The sequence below is a fragment of the Hemitrygon akajei genome, chromosome 2 (genome assembly GCF_048418815.1).
Source record: "Hemitrygon akajei chromosome 2, sHemAka1.3, whole genome shotgun sequence".
Classification (NCBI taxonomy): Eukaryota; Metazoa; Chordata; class Chondrichthyes; order Myliobatiformes; family Dasyatidae; genus Hemitrygon; species Hemitrygon akajei.
In genome coordinates, this window is record NC_133125.1 from 206,634,905 (window position 1) to 206,644,433 (window position 9,529).

Genomic DNA, 9,529 nt, shown 5'->3' on the forward strand with positions numbered 1-9,529 from the left:
CTTACATCCTTCACAAACATGTGGAGTAAAAATCTCCGTCTCAATGTGCAATCATAGTAATTTATAATGAACAGAACAGTCAGTGTGATGTTTGATGGCCCGATGGGAGAAGCTGCACTGGAGCCTGTTGGTCCTGGGGTTTATGCTGTGGTACCGTTTCCCGGATGGTGGCAGCTGGATTAGATTGTGGTCAGGGTGACTTGTGTCCCCAGTGATCCTACGGGCCCTTTTTACACACCTGTCCTTGTAAATGTCCTGAATCATGGGAAGTTCACAAGTACGGATGTGCTGGGCTGTCGGCACCACTCTCTGCCGAATCCTGCGATTAAGAGAGGTACAGTTCCCATATACCAGTCAGGATGCTCTCAATTGTGCCCCTATAGAAAGTTCTTAGGATTTGGGGACCCCTATCGAACTTCCTCAACCGTCTGAGGTGAAAGAGGTGCTGTTGTGTACAGACCACGTGAGTTCCTCAGTGACGTGGATGCTGAGGAACTTGAAGCTGTTTCCCCCCACAACCCCAGATCCAGTGATTCAATAGGGGTTAGCCCGTCTCCATCCCTCCTGTAATCCACAACCAGCTCCTTTGTGTTTGTGACATTGAGGGAGAGGTTGTTTTCTTGACACCACTGTATCAGAGAGATGACTCCTTCCCTGTAGGCCACCTCGCTATTGTTTGAGATTCGGCCAATCAATGTCGTGTCGTCAGCAAATTTAATCAGCAGATTGGAGCTGTGGGTGTCGACACAGCTCTGAGGAGCTCGTGTGTTGAGAGTCGGAGGGGTGGAGGTGAGGGAGCTGCTGGCGATCTGACAGGAAGTCCAGGATCCAGATGCACAAGGCAGAGGTTTCTGAGCTGCCTGTCGAGCCTGGAGGCAATTGTGTTATGTAGAGCAGTAGCTATTGCATCATCTGTTGATCGGTTGTGAATTGTAGGGGGTCCGGTGGGTGGTAGCAAGCTGCAGATGTAGTCCTTGACCAACCTCTCAAAGCATTTGCTTATCATTGAGGTGAGTGCAACAGGACGTTAGTCGTTCGGGCATGTTACCTTGGTCTCGTTTGGTACAGGGACGATGGAGGATAATTTGAAGCAGGAAGGTGCTCCACACGGGGAGAGGGAGAGGTTAACAATTTCCAGCACTGCGGATTTTCCCTTGTTTCTCGTTTCACGGTGCAGGATCCCCACCTGCTGCCGGGAACCGGTACTGCAGGAAGAGCAGAACACAATGCTGTAACTCGGCTGGAATGTGGGCATTGGTAGCTGGGCCAACATTAACTGCCCACCGACTGCCCAGAAGAAAGTGCAAATGAGGTACTTGTGGCCCACTCATACACAGACAGATCGCTAAACCGAGGAAGGAATCAGAATCAAATCAGGTTTATTATCACCGGCATGTGTTGTGAAATTGTTAACTTAGCAGCAGCAGTTCAGTGCAATAGATAACATAGAAGAACAAAAACTAATAAGTAAATAAATAAGTAAATCAATTACAGTATACGTATAACCAAATAACAAAATAACCATATAACAATTACGGTACGGAAACAGACCATCTCGGCCCTTCTAGTCCGTGCCAACACTTACATTCACCTAGTTCCACTGGCCCGCACTCAGCCCATAAACCTCCATTCCTTTCCTGTCCATATTCCTATCCAATTTTACTTTAAATGACAATACCGAACCTGCCTCTACCATTTCTACTGGAAGCTCGTTCCACACAGCTACCACTCTCTAAGTAAAGAAATTCCCTCTCGTGTTACCCTTAAACTTTTGCCCCCTAATTCTCAAATCATGTCCTCTTGTTTCAATCTCCCCTACTCTCAATGGAAAATGCCTAACCACATCAACTCTATCTATCCCCCTCATAATTTTAAATTCCTCCAGCAAGTCCCCCCTCAACCTTAGTATCATCTGCATACTTACTAATCCAATTTACCACCCCATCATCCAGATCATTAATGTATATGACAAACAACATTGGACCCAATACTGATCCCTGAGGCACACCACTAGTCACTGGCGTCCAACCTGACAAACAGTTATCCACCACTACTCTCTGGCATCTCCCATCTAGCCACTGTTGAATCCATTTTGCTACTTCAATATTAATACCTAACGATTGAACCTTCCTAAATAACCTTCCGTGCGGAACCTTGTGAAAGGCCTTACTGAAGTCCATATAGACAACATCCACTGCTTTACCCTCGTCAACTTTCTTCGTAACCTCTTCAAAAATTTCAATAAGATTAGTCAAACATGACCTTCCACACACAAATCCATGCTGACTATTCCTAATCAGACCCTGTCTATCCAGATAATATTGACTAGATTAAAAATTGTGCAAAAGCAATTATATTAAAAAGTTGAGGTAGTGTTCACAGGGTCAGTGTCCATTTAGGAATCGAATGGGAGAGGGGCAGAAACTGTTCCTGAATCACTGAGTGTGTGCCCTCATGCTTCCGTACCTCCTTCCTGATGGTAACAAGGAGAAGAATAACCCAATGTCCTGGGTGATGGGGGTCCATAATGATGGACGCTGCCTTTCTGAGGCACCGCTCCTTGAAAATGTTTTGAATACCATGGAGGCTAGTAGCCAAGATGGAGCTGACTAATTCTATAACTTTATGTTGCTGCTTTTGATCCCGTGCAGTCACACCGTCCCCAATCCAGACAGTGATGCAGCCCGTCAGAATGCTCTCCATGGTACATCTATAGAAGTTTTCAACTGGTTTAGGTGACAAACCAAATCTCCTCAAAATCCCAATGAAAAATAGCTCCTGTTCTGGTTAGACCAGATTAGATCTTCTGAGATCTCGACACCCAGGAACCAATTGCTCACTCTCTCCACTTCTGATCCCTCTATGAGGCTTGGTTCATGTTCCCTCGTCCTACCCTTCCTGAAGTCCACAATCAGTTCTTTGGTCTTACTGACGTTGAGTGCAAGGTTGTTGCTATAACTCCACTCAACTAGCTGGAATATCTCTCTCCTGTACTCCCTCTCGTCACCACCTGAGATCCTACCAACAATGGTTCTATCATCAGCAAATTCACAGATGGCATTTGAGCTTTACCCAGCCACACAGAGAAAGTAGAGCTGTGGGTGAGCACACGTCCCTGTTGTGTGCCAGCGTTGATCGTCAGCGAGGTGGAGATATTATTACCAATCCGCACATATTGTGGTCTTCCAGTTTGGAAGTCAATGATCCAGATGCAGAGGGAGATACAGAGACTCAGGTTCCGTAGCTTATTGATCAGGACTGTAGGAATGATGGTGTTCAACGCTGAGCTACAGTGAATGAACAGCATCCTGACGGAGGTATTTGTATTGTCTGGGTGATCCAAGGCCATGTGGAGAGCCATTGAGATTGTGGGTGCTGTAGACCTATTGTGGCGATAGGCAAATTACAGCAGGTCCAGGTCCTTGCTGAGATAGGAGTTGAATCTAGCCACACCAACCACTCAGTCACTGTCGATGTGAGTGCTACTGGACGATAGTTATTAAGGCAGCTCACACTACTCTTCTTAGGCACTGGTATAATTGTTGCCCTTTTGAAGCAGGTGGAAACTTCGCACCATAGCAACGAGAGGTTGAGAATGTACCTGCCAGTTGGTTGGCACAAGTTTTCAGAGCATGACCAGGTAGTCCAACAGGGCCTGCTGCCTGGCGAGGGTCCTCGCTCCGGAAAGCCAGCCTGACATCGGCCTCCGAGACAGAGATCACAGAGTCACCAGGTGCACCTTTCAAAGCGGGCATAGAAGGCGTTGAGCTCATCTGGTAGTGAAGCATCGGTGCCAGTCATACTATGGGGTTTCGCTTTGTAGGAAGTAATGTCCTGCGAACCCTGGCAGAGTTGCCATGCATCCGATGTTGCCTACAACTTTGCTCGGAATTGTTTCGTCACTCTTGAAATAGCCCTCCACAAGTCTGACTGGCTTTCTGGTTCAGACCTGGGTTGCCAAGACTCAAACCACAGATCTAGCCCTCAGCAGACGACATACCTCCTGGTTCATCCACGGCTTTTGGTTTGGAAATGTACGGCAAATTTTAATAGGCACACACTCATCCACACAGGTTTTAATGAAGCCGGCATTAAACAACTGCGGCATACTCATCTTGATTCGAAGATGGATCCCTGAATACAGTCCAGTCCACCGATTCAAAGCAGTCCTGTAGGCCCTCCTGTGCTTCCCTTGTCCAAACCTTCTTGGTCCTCACTGCTGGTGCTGCAGTCTTCAGTCTCTGCCTGTACTCCGGGAGTAGAAGTACAGACAGGTGATCAGACTTCCCGAAGTGAGGTTCTGCTGTTTCGTGTTTAGCACAGAATTCATTTCCTTCACTTCCACCATTCCCCTCAACCCCATTAAACTGTTTACTGCCTGGTCTTCTGTTAACTATCCTCTGTTAAACCGTTCATGGTGTGAAACTCCTCCGTTCACTCTCCCCTTGTCCTTTCTAGCTCACTTCCTTCACTGCTTTGTAAACCTGATGTAGAATTTAGGTTTTCTGCCATTGTCTGTGCCTGTATTGCTGCTGAAAGTGTTTCATTGCAACACATGAGCTGCTGGAGATGGTGGGGTGTCTGATTCATCAGCGGAGTTAGGGGTCAGGCAGCATCTATGGTGGGAGATGGACAGTCATCATTTCCCCTCAAAACCCTTCCTCTGAACAGAACTGGACTGCCTGTTTCCCTCCACAGATACCGCCTGGCCCACTGACACTCCTCCAGCATTTTGTGTGTTGCTCTGGATTCCAGCATCTGCAGCCTGTCGTGCCTCCAGACTGTAACGATGCCTTGTACACACCACAGTAAATTCGGCAGGACTTCACCTGATCTCTCTTTGCTTGGAGGACAGCCCTCTTCCCTCCTCCCCAGTCTTTTTGCACAATCAAAATCCCTCACTCCACACATGTCCTGTAGGGAGCATTCATTCCAGTCACATACCGACAGTGTGAGGTACCATTGCACGGGATCGGAAAGTAGTAGTCTCTTTCAGAAGAGGTATGACTCACCAGTCTCCCCCACCCCCACGCATAGTGCTGATATATTTTTCTCTTGTCCTCTGTCTCACCCAATAACCTGGCATTCCATTTGTTAATCATTACAGTGCCTTGTGTAGGTTAAGTCTGGTAACACATGACTGTAATTCTATCCCGTTGCCTTCTCATTCTGAAACTTGACTTCCTTCAAAACCTGTTGACCTAAATTTGCTCTTCACTCTTTGACAGCCAGTTTCCAGTCAGCTGCTGTTCAAAGTGTCTTACTGTTGTACTCCAGGGACGATCGGTTCCCTTCCCTGGCCCATTTTGTCCCTCATCCTTCACTCCTGGGTCGGGTGGCTTGACGATCAGCATAGCGGGGGAAACTCTGGGACGGTGATATTGCCAAGAATCTGAAGTCTCGTCCAGTCCAGAGGGGGTAAGGAAGGCAGCTGTCCTCCCTGAACAGCATTTGTGAATTTAAATTGGCTTTGCCTGTCACACTGAAACATACAGTGAAATGGGTCGTTTGTGTCGGTCACCAACACATTCTGAGGCTGTGCTCCGGGCGAGAGTCACCACTCTTCTGGCCCCAACACAGCACGTCCACAACTTACTGACCCCAACCTATACATCGTTGGAATGTGGGAGGAAACCGGAGCATCCGGAGGAAACACACACGGTCACAGGAAGAATCTACAAACTCCTTACAGACAGCAGCAGGAATTGACCCCGGGCACAGGCTCTGCAATAGTGTTACGTTAACGACTGGGCTACCGTGACACCCGAATTGGGTGGATTTTTACAACAATCCTGTAAAAATGTCACTGTCACCGATGCTAGTGTTTACTTAAGGCAAGATTTAGTTGATATTACATCCTTAGTCAATAGTGATAAGGTTCGAACTCTTGAGAGATGGGTAAGAGTTAACAGGAATCTGAGGGACAGTGTTTTCACCTGGAGGGCAGTCAGCATAAACCATAGGACGTATTTCCCAGGTCAGCAACGGCTAATACGAGGGGGCATCATTTTAAGAAGAATGGAGGAAGGTCTGGGGGGTTGTCAGAGGTAGATTTTTACACAGAGAGTGGTGGGTGCGTGGAACGCTCTGCAAGGGTGGTGGGGGAGGCAGATACATTTGGGGCATTTAAGATACTCAGACAAGCACGCGGATGAAAGAAAAGTGGAGAGCTATGTGGAAGGAAGGGTTATGTTTATGGTAGAGCAGGCTAATATGTCAGCACTCCATCATTAGGTGAAGCACCTATACTGTGATGTATTTATGGAGAGAAATAAATAGTCGATATTTTGGGCCGAGACCCTTCATCAGTATCTCAAATCATCGCACACTGATGAATGGTCTCGACCTGAAAAGCCGAGTCTTAATTTGACTCCAAAGATGCTGCCCGACCTGCTGAGTTCCTCCTGTTACGTACCCCGTCACTGGGCTAACAAACCTGCAGAAATGGAATGGTATGTTGGAGTCTGGTGGTACTGTAACTAAAGGTGTTTATTAGTAAACTAAGTAATACAGTATCAAAAAGGCAAATATACATATAAAACAGGTTAGCAATAATAAAAACAGAAGTGTAGGAATAAGAATCAAAACCAAGCTCTATCGTAGTCTAGGGGTAAATGAATAGTCTTAAACTAATGCAGAGTTCAGTTCAGTTCAGTTTGGGTTGAGGTAGTTGCTGTTGTGACGTGAGAGAGAGAGAGAGAGAGAGAGAGAGAGAGAGAGAGAGAGAGAGAGAGAGAGAGAGAGAGAGAGAGAGAGAGAGAGAGAGAGAGAGAGAGAGAGAAAGATAGAGCGAGAGAGAGAGATAGAGAGAGAGGGAGAGAGAGATAGAGAGAGAGGGAGAGAGAGCGAGAGAGAAAGAGAGAGAGAGATAGAGAGAGAGATATAGAGAGAGCGAGAGAGAAAGAGAGAGAGATAGAGAGAGAGATAGAGAGAGTGAGAGAGAAAGAGATAGAGAGAGAGAGAGAGAGAGAGAGATGTGAGCAGCTGCAGCAGACAAACCTTCCGTTGTCTTCTTGTTCCGTTGTACCGTTGTGGTCATTCGGTTATGACCCCTGCGTTCCAAGCTAGACCGTTCTTCTGTGGTGGACTCGTCACTCTGGCATGAGTGGACACACACACAAGTCCCCACCGGTCCTGCCGTCACACTGTGAGCTTTGTGACTGATCTCCCGATTCGGTCCTCCAAGCCCCCACCTTCCTGTGGGTGCACAACACTCTGGCAGTGTCTCGTGGCGTGTCTGCCGGTGTCTCAGCAGACCCGTCTTTTATCTCCCCTGACGGGGTACCAGCCATCCATGACCATCCAACTGGCCAGTCCCTGCTGTCTCCGCAGGGATGTTAAAGAGCAAAGCAGTGCCCTTGCAGCAAAAGGTAAATAATCAGTGAAGAAGCCATAATACTAAATCATGTCTCTGTCTCTCTCTCTTATCTGTATCAGATGCCTCTCCCTCTGTTCTTCATCTCTATCTCTCTTTAACAGCATAGTTCACAGGGGAGGGGGTCAACTCTGGACCCTATCTCCATCTGGTTTTCTCATCACACAGAACACTCCATTTCGTGAGTGTTACTCTGGATTTCCAGTATCTGCAGAATCTTGTGTGTTAATACATAACAAGCTGAAAACATCCAAAATGGCTCTTTAGTTTGGTGTTGTTTGTGTGATTAACACTGGCCAGGGTGTTGGGGTTGGCTCTGTGTTGCCCTCAGTACCAGCACTCAAAGTTCAGTAACATTCATTGTCAAAGTACCTGTATGTTACCGTAAACCACCTTGAAATTCATTTTCATGCCGGCATTTACAGAAAAATAAAGAAAACAATAAAATTTCTGTTATAGTATTTTGTGTGTGAGTTGTTCTGAATTCCCAGTGTCTCCAGAATCTCTTGTGTCACTGATTGCCCAAGACCTCTTGGAGAAGAGGTACAGAACCCCGAGGATCCACACTCAATGATTCAGAAACAGCTTCTTCCCCTCCTCCATCAGATCTTTGAACGGTCCTATATGAACACAATGTCCGTGAGCCCATGAACGATTCAGATTCCGATTCTTTTTATCACACCTACATCAAAACGTACAGAGATGTGTGTCCTTTGTTTAAAGACCAACACAACCGAGGATTTGTTGAGACAGCTCGAAAGTATCACCACACATCCGCCATAGGGTGCCCAGAACGGTCAGAACAACAACACAACAAAAACAAGACCACAACAGCAGAACAAACCTCTTTCCCACCCTCTCTCTCTCACACACACTTCCAAACACAGGACAGGCCGCCTCTAGGCCTTCGGTCCTTGACTACAAACTCACATCCTGGCTCAGACTCGCAGACAATAGACCTCTGACTCCGGACAATCTAACCCATCGGACCTCTGTATTTTCTTCTTTATTCCTTTTTATTACACTGTATTTACTTTTGTAGTTTATAGTGTTTCTATGTCATCACATTTTACCCTTTTCTCGCTGTTGCCATCAGGCAGAAGGTACAAGTGTCACGACTGGCCACTCCACCACATTCAAAACAGCTGCTACCCCTCAACCATCAGTTTCTTTCACAAAAGGGGATAAATACACTCATTCTGCTTCCGGTGTTCCCACAGCCAATTGTCTCACTTTACAAACTCTTTATGTTGCTATTTCATGATCATTATTTATTGCTAGTTATTTATATTTTGCGTTGGCACGGTTTGTTGTCCGTTGATCCTGTTTACATACTGTTCTATAGATTTGCTCAGTAAGCCCACAGAAGAAGAATCTCGGGGTTGTGTGTGAAGACGTGTCTGTACTCTGATCATAAAGTTTACTTTCACTTTGAACTTTGCTCCTGCAAAACCACACATGTAAGCGGTGATGATGAATCTGTGACCCTGAGGATTGGATTCAGTCCTGGGGAGGAGGGCCACGCTTCAGGGAAAATGTGCAGGATGTAGAGAGAGTGCAGAAATGTTTGACTGGAATTAGTCCGGGGATGAGAGATGGTCGTTCCATGCATAGTCTGGAGACCCTGGGGTTATTCCACATGGAGCAGAAGAGGATCTGATAGGTAAGACCATGAGGGATCACGGGAAGGGTTTGGAGAGGATGTGGAAGAGGTTTACCAGGGAACTGCCTGGATTACACAACACGATAATAGGAGGCTGGGTTGTTTTCCCAGGAGCGACGGAGTCTGAGGGGAGATCTGATAGAGATTATGAGAGGAACAGATAGAGTAGACAGACAGTATCTGTTGTCTAGGGTTGAAATCTCTAATACCAGAGGGCATGCAGTTAAGACGAGGGGGGTATTTTCAAAGGAGATGTGAGGGGCAAGTTTTTTCTTACACAGAGAGTGCTGGGTGCCTGGGGTGGTGTGGGTACATATGGAGCTTTTAAGATATGTTCAGATAGGCTAATTTCATTTCAAGATGGCTGGGGTCCTGTCAGTGGTCTACAGTTGCAGTTCAGACTATGGTTCTCCACGGGCAGTGGGTTCTCATCGTGTGGTCCCGCGTTTCAGTATCTCCAGGTGTGGCCTGGAAGACGCGCGCCATTGGAC